The 18,283-nt window shown below is 34.5% G+C and overlaps 1 long non-coding RNA gene across 1 annotated transcript; it reads right to left on the minus strand.

The window, feature by feature from the left end:
* Positions 1-7,398: 7,398 nt before the first annotated feature.
* LOC128677251 (uncharacterized) lies at positions 7,399-17,275 on the minus strand. Its single transcript, XR_008405513.1, has 4 exons — positions 17,048-17,275; positions 12,081-12,223; positions 11,411-11,549; positions 7,399-9,746 (listed from the first exon to the last, which is right to left on the minus strand). It is a non-coding gene; the product is annotated as an uncharacterized LOC128677251 (long non-coding RNA).
* Between the last annotated feature and the right edge of the window lie 1,008 nt (positions 17,276-18,283).

Genomic DNA, 18,283 nt, shown 5'->3' on the forward strand with positions numbered 1-18,283 from the left:
AAAATTATGTTTTCTTCACATATTTGACATCGACAGCAGGAGACAAAATATACTTCAAAAATACCGGTGAATTGTGAGTTGAACTCGCGTGGAGAGCATTACATATAATTTGTAGAATTCTTTTATGTTTCCCTGTATAACCAGGTTTAGAAAAATTATACCTGTAACTAAGCAAAGAACTATATTTTGTCATTTTTTCAAAATTTGTAAAACTATATTTTGAGATCCTCTTAACGAACACTTTTATTTTAAATATTATATATGGTTTGCTCAACTTTTTTTTAATTCCTAATTTACCCAAATTTATTGAGGAAAGTTTGAGTTTAAAATTTGTTATGTTTCTACCCGAGCGAAGCCAGGACGGGCAGTTAGTATTATATATAATACTTAATAATATATAAACGTCTTTACACACCGACATGGGTGGGTCTACACAATTGTATTTATCACCGTGACTCGACGTGTACTCACAGAACGCATAAATCACGGCCGATACCACGGAGACCAAGAAACGCCGCTATTGGCGTTCGGTGGGAATGTGCCCTTAAATCTGATGTTGGTAAGGACAATTTGATAACTAGCCCTGTTATTTATAAAAAAAAGAACATCTTGACCCTTTCTGACAATTTAAAGCACAATAGTGACAAAATATAATTAAGCTTAAAATATTTTTTTTAATAAGTGAATATTAAAATCAAGTACCTTTATATAGCCAACCTACTCTTTTAAATGCTTTCAATTAAATAAAATGATGAATAAAAAACTTTTCCAATTAAAACACAGAATCATACAAAATCTGGGTATAATTTGAGAGCTCTCAAATTCAAAAGGAAAAAATGAATCATTTTCCGCTCTCTCTTAAAATTTTCCGCCCCTACCGCGCTGGGGTCGTAATGACGTTTATACAACAATGACGTCATAAAACGAAGCCTGGTAATATCTTAGACGTCACACCTGAGCTGGCTACTAAGCTTGATTCTCGAAATGTATACAATTTTGGCAAAATAATTCAATTTTGTTTTATTTATTCGTGTGAAAATGTTGACAGCTAACTCAATAATTGGATATTCAAATGGAAAAATTCAAAAGATTCAAAAAGTGATTGCCAAAATTTATATTTAAACCGATCAACAAACGTTTCATTTCTATAAAAAATATTACTAATAATAAAGTAGGTACTTACATCGTTTTTATTCTAACAAAAAATCTTTTTTAACTAAGTTTTTCTTCCTATAAAATAACAAAGATACTTAATGATAAACTGATAATTAATTAAGTTTAGTTTATTAGTGATTTTTCTAATAATTATGTAGCACGATACAGACAGAGCAGAGAGATGCAGAAGGCGGGAAAACACAAGACTTGACGTTTGATTGTCTATTGTCAGAATAGGGTGCGTTCTATATTTCAACAATAATAAAGTTTGATTTTACCTATTAATCAAAATACAAAAATAAAAAATCTAACATTTGCACGACGTGTGTGTATTTTTCCTTTTTCGATTATTATTTGTTGCATGTTCGTATAGAACTTTCTGTAACATCTACGCTGTTCTCACATTTTTGTCAGGCTAAATGTGGTAAGGGTTTTCAAGAACTTGTTTAGCGAATAGGGACTTTAATTATTCCCTTAAATATTAAGGGCAGTGCCGTCGGTTATATTACAGCGTGATACTGCGAAGAAAAGACCGCGACGCCCATTTAATGAATGCAAACGGCCCTTAAAAGCAGATGCTTTTCGCTACGCGCTTTGGGAAAACTCTTTGAAATATATCCTGCCATTGTTTTTGGGAGAATTGGGTCGGTTGAATGTGAAAAAGTAATGATTTTGTTTCACTGGAGTAATATTTTTTTATGGATGGGTTGCATAAGTTGACTTTAACGTTAACTTTTACCTGCGCACAAAAACGCAAAGTAAGTCGTCAGCGGCGCGCAGATTAAGGTTAGCAAACTACTCCAAACATGTGAAATTTAAATTTATAATTAAATTGTAAGAAGTTTCTTACTGCAAAAAAATACGAACACGGAACACGAAAAATTTTCTGAAAAAAACTTTATGTTGTGCAATTTGGTTCATATTTAGTTACTCTTTCAATGTCAGCATTACACCTCCATATAACTCCGTAATTCAGCACTTTTAACATCTCAATAATATTCAATACTATCTATACCATATACTAAAGAGGAGAAAAAATATTTTCTTGTTTGTACATACTAAAAATTTTATTGATTTTGATGGAATTACGCACAAAGATTGACTAGATTATGAAAAATATAAGACGAATTACCTACGAGTATATTCGTTTGAATTGAACAATTTTATGCACACATTCATAGAAAAGAACCGTAAAACATGATCAATATCCACTATGCTATCTAATCTGAATCCTGAATCTAAATACTTACAGTGGTTAGATAAACATGAATTAGTCACTTATTCTGTTCAAAGATAAACTAAAATATTCAAGTCATCCTACAAAATATTAGATATAGATATTTCCAATTGAAGACCCATAATAAATTATGAAATTCCTTGAAATTATAGTCTAATAGTTGCGCCCCTGGCCTTCGCTCCCGTGGAAATTTCGGGATAAAAAGTACCCTATGTGTTATTCCAGATTATATTCTACCCGTGTACCAAATTTTATAACAATCCGTCCAGTAGATTTCGCGTGAAAGAGTAGCAAACATAGAATGCTCTTAAGCTATCACATTTATAATAATGCTTGATACAATTATCTGTCATATGGAATATTTATATCGCTACGTGGCTTTACTTGTTGCACCTTGACTTTGACGTTAATTTTAACCTCCGCACCGTTTAGACAAAATGGCGTACATTGCGTTTTTCTGCTCAAGTTACAGTTAACGTCTAAATTGACTGGTGCAACCCGTTCTGTATCAACAAACAAAACATCAACAGTTAAAAAATTACACACCGTCTGGGTATATTTATTTTCAACCTTGTATAAGTTAACTATGATAATACAACTATAATTAAGATAATATACCTAAATATAGTACAACCTACAATTAAAATGATTTAATAATCTCTCTCTTAGCTACGAGTACCATAACATAAACCTTTCATGCTAAACACGCTAATGAGTTGATCACAGAATCTGTCTGTTGATATCGACCCACTGATCGTCTGAACACTGTTACACGCAAGTATCGGGTTGTGCTGCCAAGATACCTTTGACGTTAATTTACAAGCTTATAGCGTTTAATTTATTATTATGACGTGTGGTTCCGTCTTTGAATAGGACCACTCTATGTCCTTCCGTGTATGTCGTACGAGGCAATTAAAGGACACAGCCTAGGTAGCTGATAGGCAACAGTAGCATTTCCAAGAAGGGTTGATGTCAGGCAGGCGGTTGGTTATAAACTCTACAAAATTTTAAGTTATATTTAACGCCGATCTCGGAGTTTGTCGCGCCACAGTCCCCAATATAATTGGGAACATGCGGATATGAGCGTTTGATTTATTATTGCCATTCAACATCGTCAATGAAACTATACCTCAACTTTATATGGGGTTGGCTATAGCATGTTAGTATCCACTTCTCCTTGGCCGATGTTACGTTCTTCTTAGCCATATTCTGCCGAACGCACGCCATATTCATCCGTCTCTTCTTCTTTGTTATCGTTATTCATAAATTAAAACTAATTTCTTCACCGTCGTTCGTTCTTCGTAAGGAGAAAGCAACTCTGCACTAACCTTAATTTAATCGATGTCTTTTAATTAAAACAATATAAAAATATAAACGCCTCTGATAATTTTGCGGATTTTATTTCAGCGCTTCACAACAATCCACGTGCGCTTACAATGAAACAAACAATAATCCAAAAAAACTGGGATCAGGAATATTTTTTTCTAAATGAATATTATCAGGCCAGTCAATTGTCAATTTGACAACTTTGTATATATATATATATATATATATATATGATTATGATTATATATATGGCCTGGCCGCCTGTCCCTTGCACCAGACATTTATCGCGATACTAAGAGACAATAGCGCCATTATACTGCGCTGAGCAAGTTAACAATGAACCAAACGCTGATTAAGCGGTTCCCCGGCCATCGTAAATTATTTTGTCCTGCCGTCCGAAAGTAGGACGGTGCCGTTTGAGATCTATCACAGAGTTTTGTGGAGAACAAGCCTTCTGAATTTTAAATTTACGCAAGATTATTTTTTTAAGAAAAAACTATTCACCCAAATATATATATTTTTCCGTGAATTCAGGTCCTCAAGTCCTGTCTTGTGAGACATATTTTTTTGAAACTACATAAAAATGTAATATTTTATGTAATATTAACCAAAAACCAAAATAGATCAACAAAAAAGAATATTATAAGACATTTTTTAAATATTTTTACAAAATTAGTTCTATTTTGTAAAAATATTTATAAAATTATTATTTTTTTTTAAATATGTAAAAATATTTAACACAACAATGTTTAGCCAAAAAGATAAAAGTCTTCAATTTTGCGTTTTTTTATATTTTCGCTATGTACATACTCTAAAAATAATAAGATTAAAAATTTATAATAATTTGCGTTTTTTAACTATGTAGGTACTAAAAGCATGCAGAGGGCGAACTTAAATTTTAAGACTTTTTCTACCAGTTAACCAAGAGTTTTCTTCCAGTGTCCTACTGAGAGAAAAGAACATTTTAGTATCTCCATAAAATGATTTTTTTAGGATGAAATGTCACGCATTAGAGAAAGCTTTAATTCCATAACCTTATTGTTTTGTGACTATACCATTTGAAAATCACAAGGTATTGTAAGTAATATATTGTTCGGATGATTTACTTTTGAGTACCCCTTCTTTGGCCAGAAATTAATTGTTTCGTAGTAATGATATTCAATAGCTGGAAATTAATCGAAATTATTATCTGTATTGGATCCAGGTGTTTGAGTACCTTGTATAACTAGCTGTGCCCCAAGGCTTCGATGCCGTGGGATTTTCGTGATAAAAAGTACGCTATGTGTTATTCCAGGTTATATTCTAACCGTGTACCAAGTTTCATAATAATCAGTCCAGCAGATTTTGCGTGAAAGAGTAACAAATATATACACATACATCCTCACAAACTTTCGCATTTATAATATTAGCACGATAATGCCAAACAGTATCTGTTAAATTGCATTTTGCCTGTATTATGATGATACTTTGTAAATAAAATAACACCCTCTTTTTATTTTAATTGAAGAAAAATGATAGGTAAATCAGAAGCCCTTTTTTTTCACACTTAAGACCACACAAGGAGAAAAATGTTCTTAATATCCAATATTGTCATAGAACTTACAAAATCATCTTGCAACTTTTTAGCCAAAATGTATACTCCTGAGTTGATTTATTAAAGGTCTAACTTTATGGGGAAGTTCATTTCCTGTTGAACGCGGCGACGTCATATATATAGTACGGGGCGTTTTGGCAAGTCAGTGTGCATAGTTCAATGCATTTTTTAAATCATTTATATTCAATACGGAATTAAAGACATACATAAATACAACACGATATAAATAGAAGAAAAATGTTCTTTTTTTAAACAAACAAAATTTTAAGTTAGATAATTTTTAAATTTGAACGGGTATTCTAATTGGCCCACATATATTTTTTTTCCATACGCCCTCAAAGCCTATTCCAGCATATTTTTTTGTTCACTCTCGGTCGTCTTCAATGACCTCATTAAAACTGAAACTGGACTAAAATCATAAACAATATTTGTCGACCTCGGTGGCGCAGTGGTAAAGTGCTTGCCTCTGCACCGAGAGGTCCCGGCTTCGATCCCCGGTCGGGTCATGATGGAAAATGATCTTTTTCTGATTGTCCCGGGTCTTGGATGTTTATCTATATATGTATTTGTTATATGATATAGAATCGTTGAGTTAGTATCCCATAACACAAGTCTCGAACTTACTTTGGGGCTAGCTCAATCTGTGTGATTTTTCCTAATATATTTATATTTATAATAATATACATGGCAAAAATCAGTTTCTTTAGTAGCTAAATAGTAATTAGAAAATCAATAGGAATATACTTATAAGCATTTTTTATTGGTATTGCCTAGTATATTTACAGCAAACAAACACTATCCAGCTAATTTGCTTGCCGGCGCCCGAGGCGTAAGACTCCTGTGTAATAGAATAAATATCCAACTCAATTCATTTATTCACAAAACAAAATACATTGAATTTTGAATATAGGTACATCGCAATTTAAATGAGACAATTAAAATTATAAAAATATCAACTTTATAAATGTTAGTAACAATAGAACACTCAATGCCCTCCCGTGGTTGTCGTACATAGCGACAAAAGGATAACATCAGGCCGCCTGCCTATTTAAAATATTAAAATGTCAGTCGAAAATCACAGTCAAATTCTTATTTATCACAATTTTGGGAGGACAGAGAAATCACAGTCATCTTATTTATTACAATTTTATTTCGGAGTATCCGAGAAGGATGGGCGACATACATACGGGCGTATCCGAGAAGGCGACCGCGAATGGAATCGGGTATACGCGAGAAAATCTATCCAGCACATAATATTACAAGTCAATGGCAGTTACAAACAATCCTATGCGAGGCCGACTGACATCAAAAAGCTATCAAAACTACAATCACACTAAAACAATGCCGTTTTTTTCAACTCCCATGGCTTTGCGAATATGCAGCCCATATGTACTGGCGAAAAAATATTGCTGCCCATTTCGTATGACCCGTAGGTATATATTTATTTTATTTCATTACCTTTTTGCTTTTGACCGCGGCTTCGCCCGCGTGTTCTTATCCCACGGTTATTTTTATGGGATGAAAGGTATCCTATGTCCTTCTCCGCATTTGAAACTACATGTATGGAAAAGATTAAGAAGGTTGAGTAGAATGAGAAGTATTGATTGGTTACATAGAGCAGGACGAAGTAACCAACAAACTTACTTTCGCATTGATATTATTAGTTAGCATAGAATTTGTCAGCTGCTTTAGGGCTTCGCTTCCGTGAAATTTTGAGATAAAATATAGCCTATAGCAATCTTGGATAATGTACCTTTCTAATGTTGAAAGAATTTTTAAATCGGTTCGGTAGTTTCGTAGATTACCTGCCTCAAACATATAAACTCACAACCCTCTTTATAATAATAATATAAAAATATAGAAAATATGATATTTTCTCAACAGCGATGTAATAGCAATACAATTATAAAAATGTGAAATTTTATAAAAAAGAACTATGTTTTGTCCGCGGCTACGTCCGCGTGTAATTAATTCCCACTGAAACTGTTCTTTTGATACGGGATCTTCTTATCTAGTGTCAGATTTTATTCAATTTTTGACATGACTTTTATATGACTTAATTCTAAATGATGATGCGAGAAAAGGTAATAAATAAACATAATTTCGCATTTATTATATTTTTATTATATGAAATTTATTTAATTCAGGCAATTAGATTCATAAAATACAAATTAAAAATATACCATTACAATTAATTAGTTGGGTTAAACTTTTTATTATTTCTACGGATCCCTAAAATGTAAACAAGAGCAGGGAGTTTGAAATAAGAACAAAACGCGAATCTAGTGCGGAAAGCTGAGTTTTCGTTTTTGATGCTGTCGACGTAGTAATACATATATTACTAGCCGCCCGTCCCGACTTCGCTCAGGTCAAGCATAATCAATTACACACTTAAACCTTCCTCAGGAATACCACTTATTGGTGAAAAATTGATGAAAATCCGTGCAGTAGTAATGAAAATGACTAATCATGAGTCAGATTGTTATACAAACTCATGCAGCACGTGTAGGATTCGAACCTGGGACCTGTGGGCGAAGTGCGGGTTAGCATTTCACTTCTCACCATCGAATCGATTCGAAGTGAGACGTGAGCGAACCAATCATAGCGTGGTTGTCGTTGAGTCACAATGGCGCAATGTGATTGGTTCGCTGTGTAACCCCTCTGTCGGTTCACAAGCAGGCGTCTTAACCATTACACCCAGGGACTTTTGGGGTAACTAAATAAAGTGTTTTGAGCTTTGTTTTTCCATTCAAGTTAAAAGAAAAACAGAAATAAACTGTAATACTTTAAATCTGTTTTATGAAAAACAGGTTCAAAAGTGTTTATAACTGTTACAGCCTTTAAGGTTTATAATGGCATAACAATGCAACAGCCGACGTGTAGTTGCCGGTTCGTTATAAGACGGAACGGCAACAGCACGCGCTTTGACGATGCCGTCAATGGAATTTCCCCATACAGCGACGCTGTTTACACACACAGAAATTTGTAGAAACAGTTTTATAACAGTTTGGATACAGGAAAAAACATATCTGTTACTTTTTTTAAGTGTTCGAAGCAAAACAGGTTTGAAACACCCAAATTAGTGTTACAGGAATAATTCTTTCCTTTATTATGGTGTTCTTAAGTCTCTGATAACACCACCATCACTTCAAATCATTTCAATTGCATATCTTATTCTATGTATTTATTACTTAGGGTCCCAGATCCTAGACCTCGTACAGTACAGTTTCTGCAGCACAAAACACCAGATTATACCGAGATTATGGGGATAAACCCCCATAAATTTTACAACGGCGATAGTATGTCGGAACGCATTTAATATTTTGCTAGTTCGAATCATGCCGAGCCTACTGTCCTTTGGTAGTGTTGGGTAATTAATCATCTTCTTGTTATCGAGTCGGTATGACTATCGAACGGCGTTCGAACAGTATTTGGCTTCGCTGATAGCTCTATCGCTGGCCTTGTTCAAAATAGCATGCTCCTACTCCACTATAGGATGTGGAGCAGTTGGGACAGGATAGCAGGCGAGTCATGGATTGAAAAATTGGGAAATGAATGGCTATTCAGACGGTGGTTGACCAATATCAATCGACCTTGATCGACCGTGGCTTAATGGTCATCACGCCGCTACACTGGAGGTCCCGGATTCGATCCCCGGTCACCACAACATGGAAAATAATCTTTTTCAGATTGACCTTGGTCTTAGATGTTTATCTATATATGTATATGTATGTTATAGAATACAGTATCGTTGATTTAGTATCCCATAACACAAGCTTTGAACTTACTTTGGGGCTCACACTGTGTGATTTGTCCCTATATATTTATTTATTTATATATGGCTTTCGCTGATCGCTCTGTCGTTGGCCTTGTTCAGTATTTAGGACAGGATACTAGGATGAGTCATGGATTGAAAAATTGGGAAATGAATGGTTATTCAGATGGTGTTCGACCAGTATGTGGCAACGCTGATCGCTCTGTCGTTGGCCTCGTTCAATACTCCATAGTGCAGGATGTGGGGCAGTTGGGACAGAATGGCAGGTGAGCCATGGATTGAAAAGTTGGTAAATTGATAAACTCTTTGTTATTCACCTTTTTATTCAGTGTGATGTAGTGTTGAGCGGTGGCACTTGGATTCAGACCCATAGGTCTACATAATAGTGACCATTCCCCATTTTCTCGAAGATGTCATACAAGACATTTTTTACATTATTTAGTAGAAGTTTTGACCGCTGATATGTTATAGCTTTCAGTCTGTAGGTATCTAAGAAAATCAATGAAAATTAAAATAATATTTCATGAATAAGCCATAATTACCTTTTTTTGTTATTTTCAGGCCACTAAAATATTTAAAATTTTCCTTTCTACGACCACTTTAAAACCACGACGACATACCACCACTTTAAAATTTAATATCAACCTCTTCAACGCAGCCTGCAAAATTTGAAAAATCGATAATATTTGTATTTCAAATCGACATCAGCCCATCCCTACGAGGCGATAAGAAGGCAGACAGTGAAACAAAAGCGCTATCGACGCGAATTTCAACAATATACGAACGCACGTAAATCACGCACGTCGGCCATATTGTTTATTCCCAACATGTATACTTGTCGAATATTCCTTTTTTAAAAACAGATTTTCGTCGATAACTTTATGATACGGCTACATCATTGCACTGGATTCATGTTATGGTTATATATTAATACAGTTTTGTTTGCGATTGCAGAAATAAAATAATGTTTAATGGTAACGTATCATGAGACAATCGAACTCTAATATCGGAAACCAAGAAAGATTAACAGAATATAGAAGAAACATGTTTTTTTACAAAAATGTAATTTTATCAAGAACTTTTATTGTCGTCAGATATCTTATGGCATTTAATGCCTGACAAAAAAAACCCATGTCCGTGCTGTAAACCGTTGAGGAGTTCCCTCGATTGGAGCCGATCCCAGCTGCACCATGAGGTCATGCTTATCATTATAATTTATTGTCATGGAAACTGAAACGACGTGGGATATTTCAACTCTGTAGGTCAACTGAGATCTCACTTGCAAGATTTGATTACAGACAAACGGGACAATAAAAAAGAAGTTTCCGACAATCCGTGGAGATTCGACTTGCGTCTACGCACGTCAATGTCAAAACCAATGGAAAACAACGGGTTACAAAAATGCAACGCAGAGCTATGGGCACTGGCCTTATCTGTGCGAGAACGAGAACGAGCCTGTCGACTCTATAAATATATATAAAAAAAAATCGAAAATTCGGTTTTCTGGTTGTAAAATTCCGGTTTTTAATAAAACTATATCATAAATATTTCCCAATAATCAAATCGAGTGTCGAGCGATCGTTTCACAAAATATGAACACATCGATACCTCAATCGCGTAATAAATCGCAAAAATAAATCTTTGAAATCAAAATTTGCAGCGGAAATGATAAAGTTTGGACAATATTTTACAATAATCAAATTCGGATACGCCGATGCATATTGTTGATGAAAAATTACATTTAAATTGAATTCTCTGACCGTAGGGGATTCTGTGTTGAAAATGATAAAGGTATGTATTGAAATGATAAATACTAATTTATTTTCAGCTCGGGTTAACAGTAGCTTTTTCCTGGAATTACTGTGTATTAATGGGAAATTTGGAAAATTGCATAATACGCGCAAATGAGCATTGGAACATGGCTCTTACTGGTCTAAGTTAATATGTCAGCTATTTTGACTCAAATAATAAATTAATTACTAATCTTACCTACTCCATTGCAGGATGTGGGACAGGATAGCAGGCGAGTCATGGAATGAAAAATTGGGAAATGAATGACTATTCAGACGATATTTGACCAATATCAATCGACCTTAATCGACCGTGGTCATCACATGGTCATCGCATTCACATCAATGGTCATCACACCGCTACACTGGAGGTCCCGGGTTCGAACCCCGGTCACCACAACATGGAAAATAAACTTTTTCAGATTGACCTTGGTCTTAGATGTTTATCTATATATGTATATGTTTATCTACATATTTTATTCATAGTCTATTTTGTTTGCAATAACCAGATCTTAATGCTTGGTTATACTTACATATATTGTAACGACACATTAACAATCAATAGAAATATCCACCAGTCTCTGATGATAATATGATTGAGGTATCGAGAGTAATTGCAGAAATGGTACAGGATCCCTTCCTGGCATTATCACCGATACTGCATCATCAAACCTGAAAATATTTGTAATGACTAACATCCTGGAGTGAGTGCCCGTGTAAATGTATATTTTTATATATCTCTCTCTCATCAGTGTTTTCCGGGTTGTTTCCTCAGCCATTAAGCATCAGAGGAAAGCATCGTTTTCATAAAAGGTACGAAATGAAAAGGAAATTGTTGAATAATAAGAAACATCTATAAAAATATGTACTTACTTAGTAGGAAGTCTTCTGTAAGGCATTTATTAGATGCACTATAACTCATGTTCATCACGTAGAATATATTTGCATGTCTTTCTTTCAGGTACTTCTACATATCTCTTATCCGAAAAATCCATCAGCGATTCCGAAAACGAAACCCGATTTAATAAACCAATGCCCAAACCGCGTAAATCTAAGTACAGTCAGAGACATAAATAAAGAGGCGAAGATTTAACGCACCCTGTTAGAGATAGCTATCTGGGGAATGTATTGCTGGTCTGAGTGTACGTGCGACGCAACGCAATGTGAACATGTATACGAATTTACGACGCTAACTGTACTTACTTTATTGATTTATTGATGGTAAGGATATGTGCGAAAATAGATGCTTCTAAAATTAGCCTCTCCTATGTGCTTGCTAGCGTACATCAGAAATCGATAGTGTGTATTTAAATATTCGTGGAATACTAGATACCGCAGAAACTGCCCTAAAAAAAAGAAAAAATAGAACAAAATAAATGTCAACTAGATTTTTCAAATATATCCATTTACTACTGGCAACTTCGTCACTCCATTTCCCCAGAAGCGAACGTTTCAAAAATGAAACATTCTAGAAACCTACCGAACGCGGGCGATTTAAAATTGGAAGCCATAAAGGCGCGAACCGACCGGATGTTGGACTCCGGGCCCATCAGATCCGTATCAAGCAGACTCCCGCCATCGGATTCATTTCCGGCCACCGTTGCATTTTGAATTTTAGAATTCTATTCCCACGAAATAGGTCAGATATGTGATTTTTAGTCTATGATTGAGTGTTTTTTTAGCCTTCTTTTTTATTTAGAAAAAGAGAGACTGAATTATAAAATGGTACTTTTAACTTATAATTTCAAATCACACTGTAAGAAGTTGCCAACTAAATAGACGTTAATCTTAATTGGGTTCGATTCAGACAAATATTGAAATGAAACTATCTATCGCTATTTGTACATATAAACTGAGATATACATAATGTAAAAGTTATCTTATCCGTGGTCACTACAATACAGACAGACCTACCACACGTCAAACACTCCTTTTTTACATCGGATATCAAATCAAGATCAAAGACAAAAACCCATTTTTTTAAACGCACGAATAACGCCTGCCGTGGTCGCGGGTCAAGATACATTCCTTTTTTTTTATATATATAAAGCCGAATAAAAAGCTACATCTGTCAGTTACTGCATTTCTTAGTGAAGTTGATGTGATAATATCTCGTGAACTTCACGCTCGTTTTGGGTGTCAGTTGCCTGTTAGTTTTGAGGCTGTGAAATGGGCGTTTCTGGATAGAATACTTGGTCATTTTGGGGCTATGAAGTAGGCGTTTTTGCAAGGATTACTTAGTTGTTTTCAGGGCCATGAAAAGAGCGTTTCTTAAAGTGTGTATATCATTTTAAATGATCTTATCGCTTGTCGCTTGTCAGTTTCGTATTTTAGAGGCTATGAGAATATATGAGCTATAGAAGTACTACACCATTAATTGGGTACAATAAAAATGACGTTTCTGGAAGCAATACTTCGTATTTGTTTGGAAATAATTATATTATTGAATAACATAAGAAATACTGTACATAATTAAAATGCCGTATAAATAATATCAGGTGTATACACACCGAGTGTCTATATAAAATAACTAGCTTGTGCTGGCAGCTTCGCACGCGTGAATTTTCGAAGTAAAATTTCAGTTATTCTTTTATCGCGTATTCTAAGACTAGTAATTTTGAAATATCCTTTCTTAGCAGTCATCTCCTAGTCACAATCAACCTTCCTGCCAAATTTCATTTTATTTATTTATTTATGTACACAACATAACAGTGTAAATATAAAACTAATTAATTTTCATGGGCTCGGTAGTTTTCGAGATTTCGTAATACGTAAGTGAGCGTTTTTCGCTTTTATAAGGATATCTATCCATCCGAGCGACAAAGGTGTGTAGTTGAACAGAGAGCTAAATGTGATTTTAGGGGCGGGGTATATACTCTAGTAACACGTGAGTGAGCGTTTTTCGCTTTTATATAGATTCGAGCGACAAAGGTGGATAGTTGAACAGAGAGCTAAATGTGGTTTTAGGGGCGGGGTATATACTCTAGTAACACGTGAGTGAGCGTTTTTCGCTTTTATATAGATTCGAGCGACAAAGGTGGATAGTTGAACAGAGAGCTAAATGTGGTTTTAGGGGCGGGGTATATACTCTAGTAACACGTGAGTGAGCGTTTTTCGCTTTTATATAGATTCGAGAGACAAAGGTGGATAGTTGAACACAGAGCTAAATGTGGTTTTACGAGCGGATGAAAACTCTACTATATGCACTTCGATCGAAGTATATTAAACAATGATTATTGTTTATTTTACCATGTTTCGTGGCCCCAAATCGTAGGTGTTATTTTGGCATCGTTCTCAATCTTAGATAATGAGATCACGATACGTTTATATTTCTTTTTCTATTCATATGTATTAAATATTATTATTATTAATTCGTTATATCCGTATCTATTTTAATGTTAATCCATAAATTAAAATGTAAATAGAGATACTTATATTGGTTTTTATCTTTTCACGGCAAAATTTGCTTGAAAAACACGCGGATTTGCTTAATAAATTTTATTATTAAAGTCAGAAAGTAGATAGTAGTTTAATATTAAATATTCCCATATATTACCAGCCGAAGGGATGAGTTTCCCTATGACTTCAAAGGAAACGTAAGTTTTTTAACTTAAAGGCCAAGTGAATCCTTACCCTTCAAGAATGCGGATATTAAAATATTTTATGAGATTTCTTGCATACAGATAAAGCGGTTGATTATTGACGACTTCGGTGGCGCAGTGGCAAGGTTCTTGCCACTGAACCGAAAGGTCCCGGGTTCGATCCCCGGTCGGGTCATGATGGAAAATGATCTTTTTCTGATTGGCCCGGGTCTTGGATGTTTATCTATATATGTATATGTTATAAAATATAGTATCGTTGAGTTTGTATCCCATAACACAAGTCTCGAACATACTTTGGGGCTAGCTCAATCTGTGTGATTCGTTGTAATATATTATTATGTTATTGAACGGCTTCTGAATAACAGTGCTTTGTATTTGTATCTGTTACGGCTAAACCCCGAAACGCAGCAACACTTGAGTGTAGCCAAATATGACCGATAACACCTAGGTTTAGCGGCACTTCTGGGTTTAGCTGTAACATGTGTACGACTTTTTGAGAAAGCGATACTCTTAAAGTTAAAATTAAATGAACCATTAACTTCCTTATCCTAACTAATGTTATAGATGCGAAAGTAAGTTTGTTTGTTACCTCTTCACGCTCTATCTGTTCAAGCAATCTTCTTGCAATTTTGCATACATATAGTTTGAAGTACGTACGAGATATGCATGGGATACTTTTCATCCCGGACAAATAACTGGTCCCGTGGGAAATCACGCGAGCGAAGCCGGGGGCAAAAGTTAGTAACGGCTAAGTTGCAAAAGTGAGTTTTCAAGGCGTTTGAACGAGAATATTATATGAACAATTGCCCAAATACTCCTAAATCCTGCAACATTATTTTTAATGAACCCACACACAATCTTGCCCCAGGGAAAGAAAATGAGAAAATACAATTTGCGTCCCTCAGTTATCCCGGAGTTTATCGATATCCTGGAATGATTAAATTTATTGGTAATAAGATATCCCTTTTGACCAATCACATGTAACGGGTGTATTGTATTGATAAATATATTAGGACAAATCACACAGATTGAGCTAGCCCCAAAGTAAGTTCGAAACTTATGTTATGGTATACTAACTCAACGATACTATATTTTATAAAAAATACATATATAGATAAACATTCAAGACCTGGATCAATCAGAAAAATATCATTTTCCATCATGACCCGACCGGGAATCGAACCCAGGAACCGAGAGGCGGTTCAGTGGCAAGAACTTTACCACTGCGCCACCGAGGTCGATATATAAATACATATGATAAATTTGTTTGTTGTAATGAAAATCATGGTATGTGCCAATGTGAAAAAAAATACGGATTTGAATTTTAATGATACTAAAGACCGGTCAGTTATTTATTTTTTTAAACATTCAATAAAAAACACACAGACAAAAGTTTGATATTTTTACATATGCTGAGGTACAACACTATTAGTTTCACTATGTTTTATTTCTCAAATTAATTTTCCAAAGAATAAATTTCATTATGATTGATGATCAACACAGCAATTTTTTTATTATCGAATATCATTAAGACATCTAAAGAAATCGTTATAAAAATAACAGTATATTGTTATTACCAAAACTACACAGTAGCTTCGTAACCCACGGCGCTTCTAACCCACAATCTGCACCCACAAATCACACCCACACACAATCATGCTATCACACAATCAAACAACTTAATTATTAACGTCTATTAATAAAATGTTGACAAGTTAATTTACCTTGCAGGCGGAGACGTAATATATCATTGGTATGCTTGATTTATGTTGTTAAATCTAATAATGCATTCGTAGTTATAATTGTTATATTAGATGAGCTTGTAGCTACGTTATATCTAAGGTTTCTTTTGCGTGCGTTTCTTCTACGTTATATTTGTCAATTGGCGTCTTTGGAGAAAGACCTGCAGTGAATTTTATTGCGCCGCTACTTCTTCACATGCACTTTTGAAGTCGGCAGTTTAAGTAAATTTTTGACGTCAATAAGTGATGTAGATTATATTTATAGTTTAGATTTTACGACGCTCACTTAAAGTCAATACTCTTGGGAAATGCTGTCATTGCCTATAAGCTGTGCGAGTTTTTTTTATCCCTTAGTCATCTTATATGATAATCTCGGGAGGATAAATAGGACCTAAGGGAAAGACCATCGAAAATGATTTTTACAAAACCAGGTTGCGGTCTATGAAAACTACATTAAGTATATGAATCAGATTGGTATACAAACTCATGTGGTATGATTACTTCGAAGACTTTATCATATCATTCAACCGCTTTATTTTCAATACTTCCCAAATCAGGACTTATTTTACATAGCAATAGGAGACAACATTTTGTGGTGTAGTGTATTGTTCTGTCCTAAGATATTCAATATCTTTTTATAGATGTCGTCCAAGGCGACCAATTGACATATAGCGTTCCCAGAAATGGATGACAGGTAGGCGACCGGCTGTAAGCTGTCTCTTAATATTTAATTTCAGTTTTATTTCTAACGTTGACCCTTGGCTTCGCAACATCGCGAGAGAGGACAAAATTTATCTCTCATCTGAGTCCGTTTCCAGTTACTTACTTGGCCATATAGGCGTCGCACGTCAGTATCCACGTTCCCAATTATTATTTCTTCTCAACATCGCACGATCCTAAAATGTCCTTAATTGTCAAACCATTGGCACAAATCGCGTAACCTCCTTGACGACATCAAGCGAGCATCTAAAAATTCTGTACACAAGATCCATTCGTTGACTAGCCAAGTCACCTTTATCGCTTCAAATAAAAACGGCAGTAACTATAAACTCCTAACGATCCATAAACTTTACTGTTATTAAAATATGGCGTACCTTTTCATTAGACTGACATTGATTGGCTATTATTTATTTGATTCTGTGAGATATGTGCCTCCTGAATGGCGTTTTACCTTATTTGTGTTTAATCGTCATTTCTATATAAGTAGTAATTTCCGAAATAATGCTTAGGATGGATTTCTCTATAGTTAGAGTTTATCTACTTTTTGATCCAACATCGTAACCTATAGGACATCGTAAACTTTCATAATTAGCAATGAAAAGGTATGTTATTGTGTCTTTCTTAACCATAAAAATCATCGTTTATGTGAAAAATTAAAACATTAAAGCTATATTTTGAAGTGTCATTTTTAAACCATCTTCGAAACATTAACGGTTCCTTTTTCGAATCTTAAATTTCATTTTCTAAAATCTATGTCCAGCTAATAAACTTATCAAACTTAACTTCTTCTTATAAATAAAGAAATAAAAATAAAGTCGCAGTAAAAATTCTTCGAATATTTTTTTTTATCTTCAAGTAAAAGTTACACATTCCTTCAACAATAAAACCGAGAGTGAACTTGAACCCTTCAGTTATAACCTCAAGGTCAATGACCAACGAGACGATGGTGAGCTTTTATTGGCTATATGGTTAGTCCAGTGATTTATACCATAATGTAAACTTGGTTTAAGAGGCAAGGTTGCGGAATTTAGTGTTACTGGAAATGATTAAAAACCCTGATTTCAAAATTAAAGCTATTGGTTTTAGTTGTAATGCTATATTTGGTTTTCAAATGACAGATCGCTACCACAAAACATTCAAACACGTAGAATGTTACTAAAATGTTATATGCTGCCTTTTTTTCCTTCATGTACGAACCGTTTAAACAAAAGAGAGAACGTGTGGACGCAATGACGTGTTACGTGTTTTATGTTTCGTGGTAGCCCCGTCATTTACTTATTTATGATGAAGAATAATATAATATAGAATGCAAACAATTCATTTAAACTTGTAAGGTTTTTTT

Source organism: Plodia interpunctella, chromosome 17 (genome assembly GCF_027563975.2).
Source record: "Plodia interpunctella isolate USDA-ARS_2022_Savannah chromosome 17, ilPloInte3.2, whole genome shotgun sequence".
Classification (NCBI taxonomy): Eukaryota; Metazoa; Arthropoda; class Insecta; order Lepidoptera; family Pyralidae; genus Plodia; species Plodia interpunctella.